This window comes from Mustelus asterias, chromosome 14 (genome assembly GCF_964213995.1).
Source record: "Mustelus asterias chromosome 14, sMusAst1.hap1.1, whole genome shotgun sequence".
Taxonomy (NCBI): domain Eukaryota; kingdom Metazoa; phylum Chordata; class Chondrichthyes; order Carcharhiniformes; family Triakidae; genus Mustelus; species Mustelus asterias.
In genome coordinates this window covers 15,699,389-15,714,522 of record NC_135814.1, presented here as the reverse complement: position 1 = coordinate 15,714,522, position 15,134 = coordinate 15,699,389, and the positions used below count along the sequence as shown (strand labels likewise).

Genomic DNA, 15,134 nt, shown 5'->3' with positions numbered 1-15,134 from the left:
AATCACTTGTTTCCAGTTTCAGATAGAACTCAGCAGAGGCTAGTCATGGGCTGGACAACATAAAAGCGAATCTGGGTTGACTACAGAAAGGAAAATGAAAGCTCTACAGGAATGCATTAGGCCCAAAGTTTACAAGCAGAGGGGAGGTGCTGGCGGAGTGGTATTGTCGCTGGATTAGTAATCCAGGCTAAGGCTCTGGGGACCTGGGTTCGAATCCCACCACGGCAGATGGTGAAGTCTGAATGAATCAAAAGTCTAAGGATGACCACAAAATCATTGTCGATTGTCATAAAATCCCAAGTGGTTCCCTAATATCCTTTAGGGAAGAAATTCTGTCCTTATCCTGGTCTGGCCTAGATGTGACTCCAGATCCACAGCAATGGATGCGCTTAAATGTCCCCAGGGACGGGCAATAAATGCTGGCCCAGCCAGCGACGCCCACATCCCATGAACAAATTAAAACAAAACCTCTCACAATCACTAAACCTGGGAAGATATATCTTGATGTTCTGTCTGAGCAGCCACACAGAAGGATTGTAAAACCACTAAATTAGTTTCAGTCATCTTGACATACTTTAAAATCATTTTTTTTTCTGCTCTGTTTATTTTGATTTAATTAGAATAAAATTCTTGACATAAGATATCAGGGGCAGCCAAGATACACAATCCATTGTCTCCACATTAATAAACAAGGCTGCTTCAACATGAGTAAACCAAATCCAATTTTCATCAGAATTAATTTAAATCCCTTGCTCTTTATTTTGTGTTTAAAAATTGAAGTCGCTGAGGTGGAATTTGCATCGGTTGGTGTACTGCGACTGCACAAAATTCAGGGCAGAGCTCTGTTGAAATGTTCACTCTCCACAGGTGCTGCCTGACCTGTTGAGTACTCTCAGCATTTTCCACTTTTATTTCAGATTTCCAGAATCTGCAGTATTTAACTTAGGTGTGCAATGTGAGTGTTGAATTAGCCAGCCTTTCACTGGGCAATCCATGTTAGTCCTGGGAAATGCACAGAATTTGCAGAAACTTTACAAAGTACAGAAACTCAGCGGACACAGAAAGACACTGGAATTTATTCAATAGATTGTTTCTTGCTGAACAATACAGTTATTGTTTTTCTTTCTGGACTATTGTTCCATTATTTTGCTATGCCTATATCACACACATACATACAAATATACTGTACGATTTTAGCTCTCAATGACTCAACACTCTGTCATAATTTTAAACAGTGAAATCTGACACTGGTCAAGCAAAAACAACTCATGTTATGAAACAGCTGAGGATTCACATCAGCCTTGAGGCTTCATTCCATGTCTGATATGATTCACAGCACCAGGTTTAAAAAGAAGAAATCTTTTTAATAACAGTTAGATCTTTAAAAAAAAGAAATGGAGACACTTGCCCCGGAGAGGAGGGATAGCACAATAATCCACCATTCATCTTACAAACTACTGCAAAATCAGCCTTAGAATCACACGCACAAAAAAAATGACACACACACACACAAAACGACACACACACACACAATGACAACACACACAACGACAACCCCCAGCCAATTTCCTTACAACAATTCTCGGAAAAGAACAGCTTCCTGCTCTTCGCCACATAAAAAACAATTGTCAACAATCTCACATTTTGCCTCTCGGTCATCAAGATCAGAAGTTTTCTTTCCTTTAAAAAGAAAATGCTATGATGTTGAAGAGACTTTCCTAAAGCTGCAACACCCCCTTAACTAGTGCGGCCTGCTTTCAGGAAGCCAAGGCCAGCCAATCACTGCTTTCTATCCACAGTGAAGCCCAAAGCCACATAATAAATATGTGCTATCCTATAAAAGGAAAACTTTTGACAGAAAATAAATGTATTGTAGACAGAGCCCTTGAGTGATGGATTTAAATTGGTTCCGAAATGGCGAATCCTACAGCATTCAAGCTTAGTTTTGTGAATTTTTTCCCTCTTTGTCTTAGTCCATTGCATGGCAGGGGGGGGGGGGGGGGGGGGAGGAATGGCATCGTGGCATAGATTAATTCCAAAGTACAGTTATATCATTTAACTTGACTTATTAAATTTCATTTAATCAGGATGGACTGCAGAGAAAGACTAATTTAATGCATTCTGCATCTCAGAAAAAGGTGTCCAGAGTGCTGCAATACTTAATTATTCAAAAATACCATTTCTTTTCCATTTCAAAACAATGTACACATAAACTGGAGCTAAGACATGGGTCTGATTGAGAATACCTTTCACTAACTTCGACATGACAGCTACACAAAATGGAAATAAACTGCACATACTAACCTTCAAGTACCTTGAATTGGCTGATTTAAAAAAAAAATCAGGAAAAAAACAGGAATCAAATGGTCCAAATGTAGAAGACTGTTGAACATGAAGCAATATTGTCCTTGCCGTGGTTAATTATTATAACAGAACAACTTAAAATCAATCAAATATTCAACTGCTCCATTACGGTTCTGACCTAATTTAGAACTGGGTTAATATCTCTTGATTGAAGTTAACCTCATTGTAACCTCTCTCTCTCCCTCCTACCCGCACTATAATTGCCGTAAAGAATGGAAGCTTGGAACAATGCTGACTACATACAAGATAATCATCCAATCAAGGGGTTCAGAACACCATTAATGATGAGGCTAATCCTGTATGGCTCAGGTCAGCTGTCTGAACCCCAATGTTATATCACTCTCTTGTACACATTTTTATATTATCCACAACTTGTGATCCATATCAAGCAGTGCTGTTTCATTTTATAGCTTGTAATACTGCGACAGTTCCATTTCCTTGACAGGTTTCCTCTCCCCACCTGACAATGGTACCACAGCTTGAGAGAGAGAGAGGGTTAGAAATAGGGGATTACCAATGTTATGAGAAGATCAGAAGGCGTATTGGAACGGTCGTACAACATCTCAGTACTGCTCCTTCATTGTTCACAGTGACAGCCACCCTGCGATAAATAAATCTAACATCTGAATTGCTTTTTTTAAAAAAAAAAGTGCTGGTGTAGGATTACTTCCTCAATGTAAATCTTAAGCAGTGTTTTTAAATTCTTTAGTGAACCAGCCAATGATCTCAGTGTCCTTTTGGTCCTTCATTTAGCATAGGGGGGTGGGGGGTGGGGGGTGGGGGGTGGGGGGTGGGGGGGGGGCGGTGTGTGTATAATGTGGGTGCGGAGGTTAGTGATCTTAATCTGATATTCACAGAAATATAAAGTTTAAAAAAAGACACATTGCGGTTTTACATGAAGCCTGAAAACAGAGGCCTGAGAAAGCTGATATCACCATGACCAAGAATTAAAATGTACCTGCTTCCATTAAACCAAGCATCCTTTCACACTCTTGCTGACTCGTTAGATTGAATAACGAGTTATTTCAGTCCCTTAAAAGCATTATAGTTTTTTAAAAAAATACAAAAATATCAATAATCAAATTATCCTGAAATCCAAGAAACAACTGTTTCTCAGAAAAGTTACACCACAGCAAAATGCATAATTTTAAATTAAATAAATTGCAGGCTAGCACATTACATCAAGTCAAATGCTCTGTGACTATTAAGCTTCTGAAATTGTACAATATCTGGAATCATTACACAATATGTCTGGATTGAATCTGAGAACAGATAGCTGAGAGGCAGGTTGGAATGAAGGATTGTTATTTAGGATATGAAATAATATGGGGGAGGTGGAGAAGTTAAGGGGGCAAAGTTAAGGAATGAAAATTGCAGAATCATTTTTTTTTGATACTTCCTTTTGAATAAAATGGTTTTAATCTGAGCTGAGTCAAAATGAACAAAGTCTTGATTCCTGCCCAGTAACTTACCCTCAAGTCGTCGCCGCCGCTGCTGCTGCTGTTGCTGCCTCTTTCTACACGGTGCTGGCCAACATGTCAAGACTGTAGCGAGACCCCGGCTGCCAGCCCAGGGCTGCTCCCTTACCGAACCCCTGCCATCCACACACACAGCTCCAACAACGATCTGCTCTGCCACTCTCTTTAAATGAAAGAGAGTGTAGCCGCTGTGAATGTCCCTCCTTCCCCTTTATTACAAAGAAAGCCTCTCTCCTTCTCCTCTGCACAGACTTGCCCCTGACTTTACTCCCTAATCCATGCTTCAACAGCTGATGCTAAAAATAGAAGGGCAGGGGATGGGGGAAGGGGATGGGGGAAGGGGGCTCCTTCCACCAATGTTCCCCTTCTGCTCAGGGAGAGGAGAGGATTGGAAAGCCGACCTTAGCCTTCACATTCCTGGGTAAAGCTCTCTGTCTCTCTCCACCGCTGCGTCTCCCCTCACTTGGGTTTTCTGCTGACACCAGTCTCTCTCTCTCTCACACACACACTTGGAAATGGACTGATCCAGAGAGTAATCAGGTGGACTGACAGAGGAGAGAGCTGTTTGCTTTGTGTTACTGAACTCACAATGATTCTTTCACACAAACCACTGCTCAGAACTTACCCCCCTCCTCTTTCTCTCTCTCCCTTTCAGCCCTTTCTTTCTGCACTGCCATTATATTTTCAAATGAATAATGATTGCACGTCGCAATCCCCTCCCCCTCTACAAAGAAAGGCTCTTGAAACCATAACAGTTGCTGTAACTTACAAAGTCCCAACTACGCAGGCGTTGCTGGCAGTTCCTGGTCTCACTCTATAGGTTGTGTTTGAGTGTATTGGGGTTTTTTTTCGTTGTATTTGTATAATGTGATCTTAGACTACTCAACATTCGCTCAAGATTTAATAGATCCAGCAGGGGAATAAAAAAAGATTTATTTGGTCCATCTCCCTGCAACACTTGCAAATAAAATAATATTGTATTAGCTTCAACAGTCCCATCTCATTTAAATTTTAAGTTTATTTATTTGTGTCACAAGTAGGCTTACATTAACACAGCAATGAAGTTATTGTGAAAATTCCATAATCGCTACACCCCCACACCCATTCGGGTACACTGAGGGAGAATTTAGCATGGCCAATGCACCTAACCAACACGTCTGTCAGACTGTGGGAGGAAACTGGAGCACCTGGAGGGAACCTACATACACACAGGGAGAACATGCAGAGTCCACACAGACAGTGACCCAAGCCAGGAATCGAACCCAAGTCCCCATGGCTATGACGCAGCAGTGCTAACCATTGTGCCACCGTGCCGCCATCCTAGGTTGCATTTAACAAATGAATGATAGAATCCCTACAGTGCAGAAAGAGGCCATTCAGCCCATCGAGTCTGCACCAACTCTCCATCAGAGCACCCCTCCCAGACACTATCCCCTGCTAACAGCCCCCCCCCCCTTAACCTACATATCCTGGGACATTAAGTGGCACTTTAGCATGGCCAATCCATCTAACCTACGCGTCATTGGACACAAGGGGTCATTTACCATGGTCAATCCACCTAACATGCTCATCTTTGGACTGTTGGAGGAAATCGGAGCCCCGGGCGGAAACCCACGCAGACACGGGGAGAACGTGCAAACTCCACCCAGACAGTGACCCAAGGCTGGAAGTGAACTCGAGTCTTGGGCGTCGTGAGGCAGCAGTGCTAACCACTGTGCCACCGTGCCGCCCTTCAATTTTCTATACTCATGGGAATACAAGCTCTGTTTGTGCCGCTTGACTTCACAATATACCCCCAGTATTATTCTGGTAAATCTGTGCTGTATTTAGGTAAATTGGCCTGTATGGGTTCCCAGCCAGGCCTATTGCCAGCCTTCAGGAGAACAGTGACCACGACACCACACAACCCTGCCACAGCAACCTCTGCAAGACATGCGGATCATCGACATGGATGCCATCATCTCACGTGAGAACACCATCCACCAGGTACACGGTACATACACTTGTGACTCGGCCAACGTTGTCAGGAAAGGGTGTCCCGAGGCATGGTACATCGGCAAGACCATGCAGTCGCTATGATGAATGGACACCGCTCGACAATCACCAGGCAGGAGTGTTCTCTTCCTATCGGGGAACACTTCAGCAGTCACGGGCATTCAGCCTCTGATCTTCGGGTAAGCGTTCTCCAAGGCGGCCTTCATGACACATGACAACGCAGAGCTGCTGAGAAACTGATAGCCAAGTTCCGCACACATGAGGACGGCCTCAACTGGGATCTTGGGTTCATGTCACACTATCTGTAACCCCCACAACTTGCCTGGGATTGCAAAATCTCACTAACTGTCCTGGCTGGAGACAATTCACACCTCTTTAACCTGTGCTAAACCCTCTCTCCACTCACATTGTCTGCACCTGTAAAGACTTGATTACCTGTTAAGACTCGCATTCCAACCATTATCTTGTAATTGAGTTTGTGTCTATATATGGCTCCACCACCTGCGGTTATTGTCATTACAACAAACTCTCAAAGAGCATTTTGTGGAAATGGCACTCAGTAATTGAAATCAGCGACAATGTTTTAATATTCTGAAGAAGACAATGATGGCACATTTGGGTCATTAAATGTCATGTTGGTGCAGTGGGGTATGCACTTCTGAGGAAAGTTGTGGTTAACATGCATCGTGTAGAGGGGATGTTAACCTACATTTGACAGTGTTTTGCCCAACTCCCAGGTTTTCTTTATTTGTTTATCGGATGTGGGTGTCGCAGGCTGGACCAGCATTTATTCCCCATCCCTAATTACCCTTGAGGGGTCTGGAGTCACATGTAGGCCACGCCAAGTTAAGGACAGATTTCCTTCCCTAAATGATATTAGTGAATCAGATGGATTTTTGCGACAATCGACAATGGTTTCATGGTCATCATTAGCCTTTTAATTCCAGATTTTTATTGAATTCAGACTTCACCATCTGCCATGGTGGGATTTGTTCCATACCAACGGCAATCTAGCAGTATATGCAAAAAGCCTTCAATTAAGATTAATTGAAGGCTTTTTGCATATACTGCTAGATTGCCGTTGGTATGGAACAAATCAACATAGCAAACACTGTACCTGGTTAGACATGCTGACATGAAATGAGAAAGCCCTCCATCCTCAAGCAATGAACTTGTTCATCAAGATCAGAAGATGGCTCAAAACAAAAACAGAAAATTCTGGAAAATCTCAGTAGGTTTGATAGCATCTGTGGAGAGAGGACACAGCTAACGTTTTGAGTCTGGACGACACTTTGTCAGAGCCAGACTTTGAAATGTTGGCTCTGTTCTCTTTCCACAGATGCCGTCAGACCTGCTCGCCGGAATTCTACTGCCCCGCCCGAAATGGGAATCGGAGCAGGCAAGGGGCAGACAACGGGAAGGTCCATTGACCTTGGACGGGACTTTATGGTCTTGGGTCGAGTGAGGATGTAAAATCCCGTCTGCTGCGTTTTTCCAGCATTTTCTGTTTTTGTTTCAGGTTCCAGCATCCGCAGTATTTTGCTTTTATCTTGGAGAAAATGGATCTCTTTTTGTAGCTTAACAAAGAGACGAAAAGTGAAAGTCACCATAGTCCCAGATGACCATAGGCTGCTCTACCTGCTGAGAGAGAGCTGACTGGTGGTGATTTAACCTGAGGATCACCACACCTCAGGTGAGGGGCAAGGTTGAGAAGGCGGGGCCTTCACGGGTAACCTCAGCCGGGATGGGAAAACAAAGAGATAGGGTTATTTTTATTATGGCTACGGCTTCCATCAGTGCAATGTTTACATACTCTCATTTACATTCATCTGAGGCAAGCAAACAGAACAAGGCAGGATATAACAAATTGCTTATTTGTACTGTCCGATTTGTTCAAGGAAAGTTATTGAAAAGTATGATCCAAAAGTACAGGGCTCTTGCAGAAAGTGCGTTGAATTTGATAGGTGACTACGCACTCTTGAAATCCTGGATACAGCAGGAGCAGAACAACTTTCAGGAATAAAAGGTCTTTATGTTAAAATGGATGAGGTTTTGCATGACTGTACTAGTATAATATTCATTGTATGAATGCTAGAGAAATTCCATCAACAGCGCTTCTTCTGCATCTTATGGATTCAATGGGAAGACCATCACGCAAACAGAACAAATTTAAGTTTATTTATTAGTGTCACAAGTAGGCTTACATTAACACTGCAATTAAGTCACTGTGAAAATCCCTCTGTCGCCACACTCCGGCACCTATTCAGGTACACTGAGGGAGAATTCAGCATGGCCAATGCACCTAACCAGCATGTCTTTTGGACTGTGGGAGGAAATCGGAGCACCCGGAGGAAATCCACACAGACACGGGGAGAACGTGCAGACTCCTCACAGATAGTGACCCAAGCCAGGAATCAAACCCGGGTCCTTGGCGCTGTGAGGTAGCAGTGCTAACCACTGTGCCACAGCCAGCTCCATAAACACGCAGGAAAAATTCCTGCAGAATCAACTTTGATGGACTGGACACTATGTCCAGTTGGCTAAAAACTGCCTCTACCATCAGGTGCTGTTCACTCAACTCTCAAGTGGCCAACGTTCAAGAGGAGGACAAAGAAAACATTTCAAAGACACTCTGAAACTCTCTTTGAAGCACAACAGGCTGGGAGGAGCTTGCTACCTATCATTCATAGAATCTGTACAGTGCAGGAGGAGGCCATTCAGCCCATCAGGTCTGCACTGACTCTCTGACTGATATGCCCTCTCCCCCGCACTATCCCCATAACCCCACATATTTACCATGGCTAATCCATCTAATCTACCCATTTTGGGTCACTCAGGGGCAATTTAGCATGGCCAATCCATCTAACCTGCATATCTTTGGACTGTGGGAGGAAACTGGAGCACCTGGAGGAAACCCATGCAGACACGGGAATCGAACCTGCGTCCCTGGCCCTGTGAGGCAGCAGTTCAAAATGACAATGGCTTGTCCGTCTAACCACATCATGTGTTGGGTCACAATGGCCGAAACTTTACCGGCACACTCGCCCGAGGCTCATAAGATCACACCTGAGGCCAACGGAGAATGCTGTTCTGCGAGCCTCGCCCATCTCAATTTTGGGGTGGGCGTGCTGGTAAAATCAGGGCCAATGTCTTAATGATGAAGCAGAGTGGTTGTAGAGAATGGAAAAAAACAAGGGAATCAAATCCTACCTTCCAGATCCCAGCACCTCATGGGACGTTCTGTGCCCAGAAATATTTAGATCGAGAATCTGTCTGTTCAGTCAATGGCAGACACACCCATGGAATCATCGAATCCTTACAGTGCAGACAGAGGCCATTCGGCCCATCGAGCCTACACCGCCAACAATCCCACCCAGGCCCTATCCCTGTAACCCCAAACATATTTACCCTGTTAATCTCCTTGACACTAAGGGACAATTGAGCATGGCCAATCCACCTAACCTGCACATCTTTGGAATGCGGGAGCAAACCTGAGCACCGAAGGAAACCCACGCAGACACGGGGAGAATGTGCAACACCACACAGACAGTGACCCGAGGCCGGAATTGGACCTGGGTCCTTGGAGCTATGAGGCAGCAGTGCTAACCATTGTGCCACCGCGCCGCCCACAGCAGAATCTCAGGACCTTGAATAGACGTCACCCTTAAATTGAGGTACAGCTGTCTTCGCTGCCAATTATTATAACTTCCTCCATCTGAGAACTCTGAATCCGTCCAATTCTGCCCTCTTGTGAATCCGTTTTCCCCCAACACTGGGGGCTGTGTCACAATTGGTCCTAAACTGGTGAATTTTCCTCCTTGAAGATCTTTGTCACCTCTCTATTCATCTTTTTAAGGTGCAATTTAAAATCAAAATCTTTGACCAAGCTGCCCTGCCCTGATATCTCCTTGAGTGGTTCAGTGTGGTGTCATATTATCTCTGCTGATGCTCCAGTAAAGCACCTTGGAATGTTTCACTAGGTTAAAGACGCCACAAAAATACTAGTTGTTGCATTTAAAGCAGAATCTTGTGTCCTATTTTGAACAGCAACATAAAAATTGCAAGCAGAGATAGCTGACTGCTGGTGGGCTGAATAGACCAGCTTAAGGTTATAACTCTCACTGACCTTCGCAGGTCTTACTTCCCTATTGTTCCAGTCTCTGTGGAAACCTCCAAAATAAACACTGTGGTTTCTATAGCACCCAGTACCCTGAAGCATTGATGCCAAATGTCATCAAGGAACAGTTCTATAATACATAAATGCCATTAATCTGGGGTCAAAGTTCAACTGCATTAAATAGTGCTGTCCTATTTCCAATTGCACAGACTTTAGTGTTTGTGTAATTATACAAGGCAAATGTTGCATGGTTGCATTAATACATCAAACGCGTGCCAATGCAAATTTGAAATATCTTGTTTTACATGTTGGGAGAGATAAGGAATAGAAGGAATTGGTTAAATTGAGTGAAGTATGCTGTGATAAAACCAATTCATGTATGCTGAATTCACAGAAATCTTACAGTGTAGAAGGAGACCATTCGACCCATTGAGCCTGCACTGACAACAAGCCCACCCAGGCCCTATCCTCTTAACCTAACTTATTTATCCTGCTAAGCCCTCTGACATTAAGGGGCAATTTAGCATGGCCAATCAACCCAACCCACAGAACATTGAAGTGTGGGAGGAAAGAGATAGGGGCGGCACGGTGGCACAGTGATTAGCACTGATGCCTCACAGCGCCAGGGACCCGGGTTCAATTCCCAGCTTGGGTCTGTGTGGAGTTTGCACGTTCTCCCCGTGTCTGCGTGGGTTTCCTCCGGGTGCTCCAGTTTCCTCCCACAGTCCAAAGATATGCGGGTTAGATGGATTGGCCATGTTAAATTACCCCTTAGTGTCAGGGGGACTAGCAAGGGTAAATGCATGTGGGGTTATAGGCATTGGGCCTGGATGGGATTGTGGTCGGTGCAGGCTTGATGGGCCAAATGGCCTCCTTCTGCACTGTTTCTATGACTCTATGAAGCTGGACCACCCAGAGGAAACTTGCATACACGGGGAGAACGTGCAAACTTTACACAGTCACCTGAGGCTGGAATTGAACCCGGGTCCCTGGCGCTGTGAGGCAGCAGTGCTAACCACTGTGCCACCGTGTTTACAATGCATTGCCTTCAACTTGATCCCAACACACATTTTACACCAAGTAGGAAGATTTACTCATTCTTAATTGGGGCAAAATAAAATGCATTCATGATTTTACTAGTCATCAGACATGGGTGAAATCCTCCCTTTTCCCTCCATCCAAGGTCTATCAAAGGGTCATCTAATCACAATATCAGAATGTTTCTGGACACATGCAATTGTTCTTCAGTTCAAGAATGAGTCATGTTCCAGAATCTTACCACCATTCACGCTGGCAGGATTTTCCCACCCTGCCGCAGTGAATGGAGATTTGGCTGGCTGAACAGCCATGCTGAACATGAATGACCGGTAAGGTTGTGCCCATAGAGTCATCGACCTGGATTTTCATTCTGAAAGTGGGTGGCGGAAGTCGAGAAAATTCCTGGCATAGCCTGCCCCGCCTTGGGAGAAAGTACTCGCAAAGGCGGGATCTTCATTGCCTGGGAATGGGTGTGGGTTTGAGTTGGCCTACCTGAAAGGAGCTGCAGGGGCAGCTGGGTGTGGAGGCAGGCTGCTCTTATAAGGCCCCACATCAATGCCACTAGATTTTGTGTCAGGTAAAATAAAAACAGAGGCCTTCTAGCTCTCGCACCTCATATCCGCTCACCCTCCAAACAATCCCCCTGCTCTGTCCATGCTATCTAATGCCCCCCACTTAAACACTAAAGTTCCTCGTGCTCCCAAGGCCAAACTCTGCCTTTCCACCCACTCACTATGGACCCTTGCCCCCTCCATGCCAAGTCATGGCACTTCCATTCTCTGTCTGGAATTAATGAACCCTGTAATGACGGTGGGATGTGTAAAAAAAGCTTTCAGAAGAAAGGTAATTTTTCATAACATTCTTCTATGTTGAAAAGTAATTTAGCTACAAACTAATAAAAGTGTTAATCATCCAGATTCAATAACAAAAACCACAAACACTTGAAATTATTTAACCTGGCATAAACAAATATTGTGAAAGTGATAACAGGGATCAGCGATCCTGAACTGCATAGAAAGCATAGAAACCCTACAGTATAGAAAGAGGCCATTCGGCCCATCGAGTCTGCACCGACCACAATCCCACCCAGGTCCTACCCCCATATCCCTACATATTTACCCACTAATCCCTCTAACCTACGCATCTCAGGACATTAAGGGCAATTATTGGCATGGCCAATCAACCTAACCCGCACATCTTTGGACTGTGGGAGGAAACCAGAGCACCCGGAGGAAACCCACGCAGACACGAGGAGAATGTGCAAACTCCACACAGACAGTGACCCAAGCCAGGAATCGAACTCAGGTCCCTGGAGCTGTGAAGCAGCAGTGCTAACCACTGTGCTACCATGCCACCCTTAATCAGCCAATAATTTCACTGGGGTGTGGCGATTTCAACAAGCTTAATGGATGTTGAGGCTCTCAGATAAGTCTGATTTTGTATGCTTGGCTGAGAGCCCAGACAACCATTCAAATACTACCCTGAGCGCCAGCACAATTGAGGATTGGAGCTGAGGAGAAAAGGGGATTGGAGCTGTGGGGGGTATAGTTGCGTCCAACCATGCAGGCTTCTCAGGCAGGAACTTGGATTTGGGATGTAGATGAGAAGGTATTTACCACCTGATTTCACCAAATCCTCATGCCAATGAAGTCAACAGCATTTGATATTGAAAATGTTAAGGGCCCGAAGGTTCACATTATTATCAAATTTAAGATTCCAACCCATTAGATATGCTGTCCGCCCAACTTACAGCAGAAATGTGTAGGTTTGGTTGAAGGGAACCCAGGTAACAAGGGAGAGAGTAGGGCCTCTTAAGGATCAAAAAGGTCATCTATGTGCGGATCCCCAAGAGATAGGTGAGATCCTAAATGAATATTTCTCATCAGTATTTACTGTTGAGAAAAGCATGGATGCCAGGGAACTTGGGGAAATAAATAGTGATGTCTTGAGGAGTATACATATTACAGAGAAGGAGGTGCTGGAAGTCTTAAAGTGCATCAAGGTAGATAAATCCCCGGGACCTGATGAAGTGTATCCCAGGACATTGTGGGAGGCTAGGGAGGAAATTGCGGGCCCCCTAGCCGAGATATTTGAATCATCGATAGTCATGGGTGAGGTGCCTGAAGATTGGAGAGTGGCAAATGTTGTGTCTTTGTTTAAAAAGGGCTGGAGGGAAAAGCCTGGGAACTACAGGCCAGTGAGCCTCACATCTGTGGTGGGTAAATTGTTGGAAGGATTTTGAGAGACAGGATCTACAGGCATTTAGAGATGCAAGGACTGATTAGGTACAGTCAGCATGGCTTTGTGAGTGGAAAATCATGTCTCACAAATTTGATTGAGTTTTTTGAAGGGATAACCAAGAAGGTAGATGAGGGCAGTGCAGTTGATGTTGTCTACATGGACTTTAGCAAGGCCTTTGACAAGGTACCGCATGGTAGGGTTGTTGCATAAGGTTAAATCTCACGGGATCCAGGGTGAGGTATCTAAATGGATACAAAATTGGCTTCTTGACAGAAGCCAGAGGGTGGTTGTAGAGAGTTGTTTTTCAAACTGGAGGCCTGTGACCAGTGGTGTGCCTCAGGGATCAGTGCTGGGTCCACTGTTATTTGTCATTTATATTAATGATTTGGATGAGAATATAGGAGGCATGGTTAGTAAGTTTGCAGATGACACTAAGACTGGTGGCATAATGGACAGTGAAGAAAGTTATCTCCAATTGCAATGGGATCTTGATCAATTGGGCCAGTGGGCGGACGAATGGCAGATGGAGTTTAATTTAGACAAATGCGAGGTGATGCATTTTGGTAGATTGAACCAGGGCAGGACTTACTCAGTTAATGATAGGACATTGGGAAGAGTTACAGAACAAAGAGATCTCGGGGTACAGGTTCATAGCTCCTTGAAAGTGGAGTCACAGGTGGACAGAATGGTGAAGAAGGCATTCAGCATGCTTGGTTTCATTGGTCAGAACATTGAATACAGGAGTTGGGATGTCTTGTTGAAGTTATACAAGACATTGGTAAGGCCACACTTGGAATACTGTGTGCAATTCTGGTCACCCTATTATAGAAAGGATATTATTAAATAGAACGAGCGCAGAAAAGATTTACTGGGATGCTACCGGGACTTGATGGATTGAGTTACAAGGAGAGGCTGGATAGACTGGGACTTTTTTTCTCTGGAGCGTAGGAGGCTGAGGGGTGATCTTAAAGAGGTCTATAAAATAACGAGGGGCACAGATCAGCTCGATAGTCAATATCTTTTCCCAAAGGTAGGGGAGTCTAAAACTATGGTTTATGGTGAGAGGGGAGAGATACAAAAGTGTCCAGAGGGGCAGTTTTTTCACACAGAGGGTGGTGAGTGGCTGGAACAAGCTGCCAGAGGTAGTAGTAGAGGCAGGTACAATTTTAAAAGGCATTTAGATAGTTACATGGGTACGATGGGTATAGAGGAATATGGGCCAAATGTGGGCAATTGGGATTAGCTTTGGGGTTTTTAAAAAAAAGGGCAACACGGACAGGTTGGGCTGAAGGATCTGTTTCCATGCTGTAAACCTCTATGACTCTATAACTCAAACCCACCATTTTAGGATCAATATATAGAAACATTGTTTTGGGCATATACTACATAGTGGTAGACAGTCAGCTTTACATGGATAATTATGGGTATGTAATAAATCCTCGGAGGCAGAAGTCCCTTCACCAAAATCCCTTTATTTACAAGTCTGACAACAGCATACAGAGTGCTTTAGTTAGCAGTCTACACTAGGAGTCCCAGAGGAACTGACACTCCTGGTTAAGTACAAAGCAAGAGGCTCCCTGATTGGCCCATCAATCTGGCCCTTAATCAGAGAGTTCATATGCTAACAGGCCCACCTCAATTGCCTGATTAAAGTCATTACAGGGTGACCATCACCTTGTGAACTTATTTAGCATTCCTGTGCCTATCTTTTTATTTTTATTTTTATTTTTTTATTTTTTTATACTTTTCCAATTCAATCAAATCAAATCCAATTCAGAGTCTCAACAAGTTGAGACATTTCAGATCCAGGCTGACAAGACAGGACGGGAGACCAAAACCATCCTGTCCTGGGCCTGATCTACATGAGTCAAGCTGATTGGAGTAGGGGGAGGATCCTCCTC

At 44.3% G+C, this 15,134-nt stretch overlaps 1 protein-coding gene across 3 annotated transcripts in view; it reads right to left on the bottom strand.

Moving 5' to 3' along the window:
• Positions 1-4,543, bottom strand: part of LOC144503511 (ras-related protein M-Ras) — a 59,542-nt gene extending 54,999 nt beyond the window's left edge. Inside the window, exon 1 of one of the 3 annotated variants that reach the window (XM_078227910.1) lies at positions 3,837-4,543. The gene's annotated coding sequence lies outside the window, so the exon portion shown is untranslated. Of the gene's footprint in view, positions 1-1,641; positions 1,695-3,836 lie in introns of those variants that run through there. The other 2 variants (XM_078227911.1, XM_078227912.1) reach the window with 2 other exon arrangements.
• Positions 4,544-15,134: the final 10,591 nt, after the last annotated feature.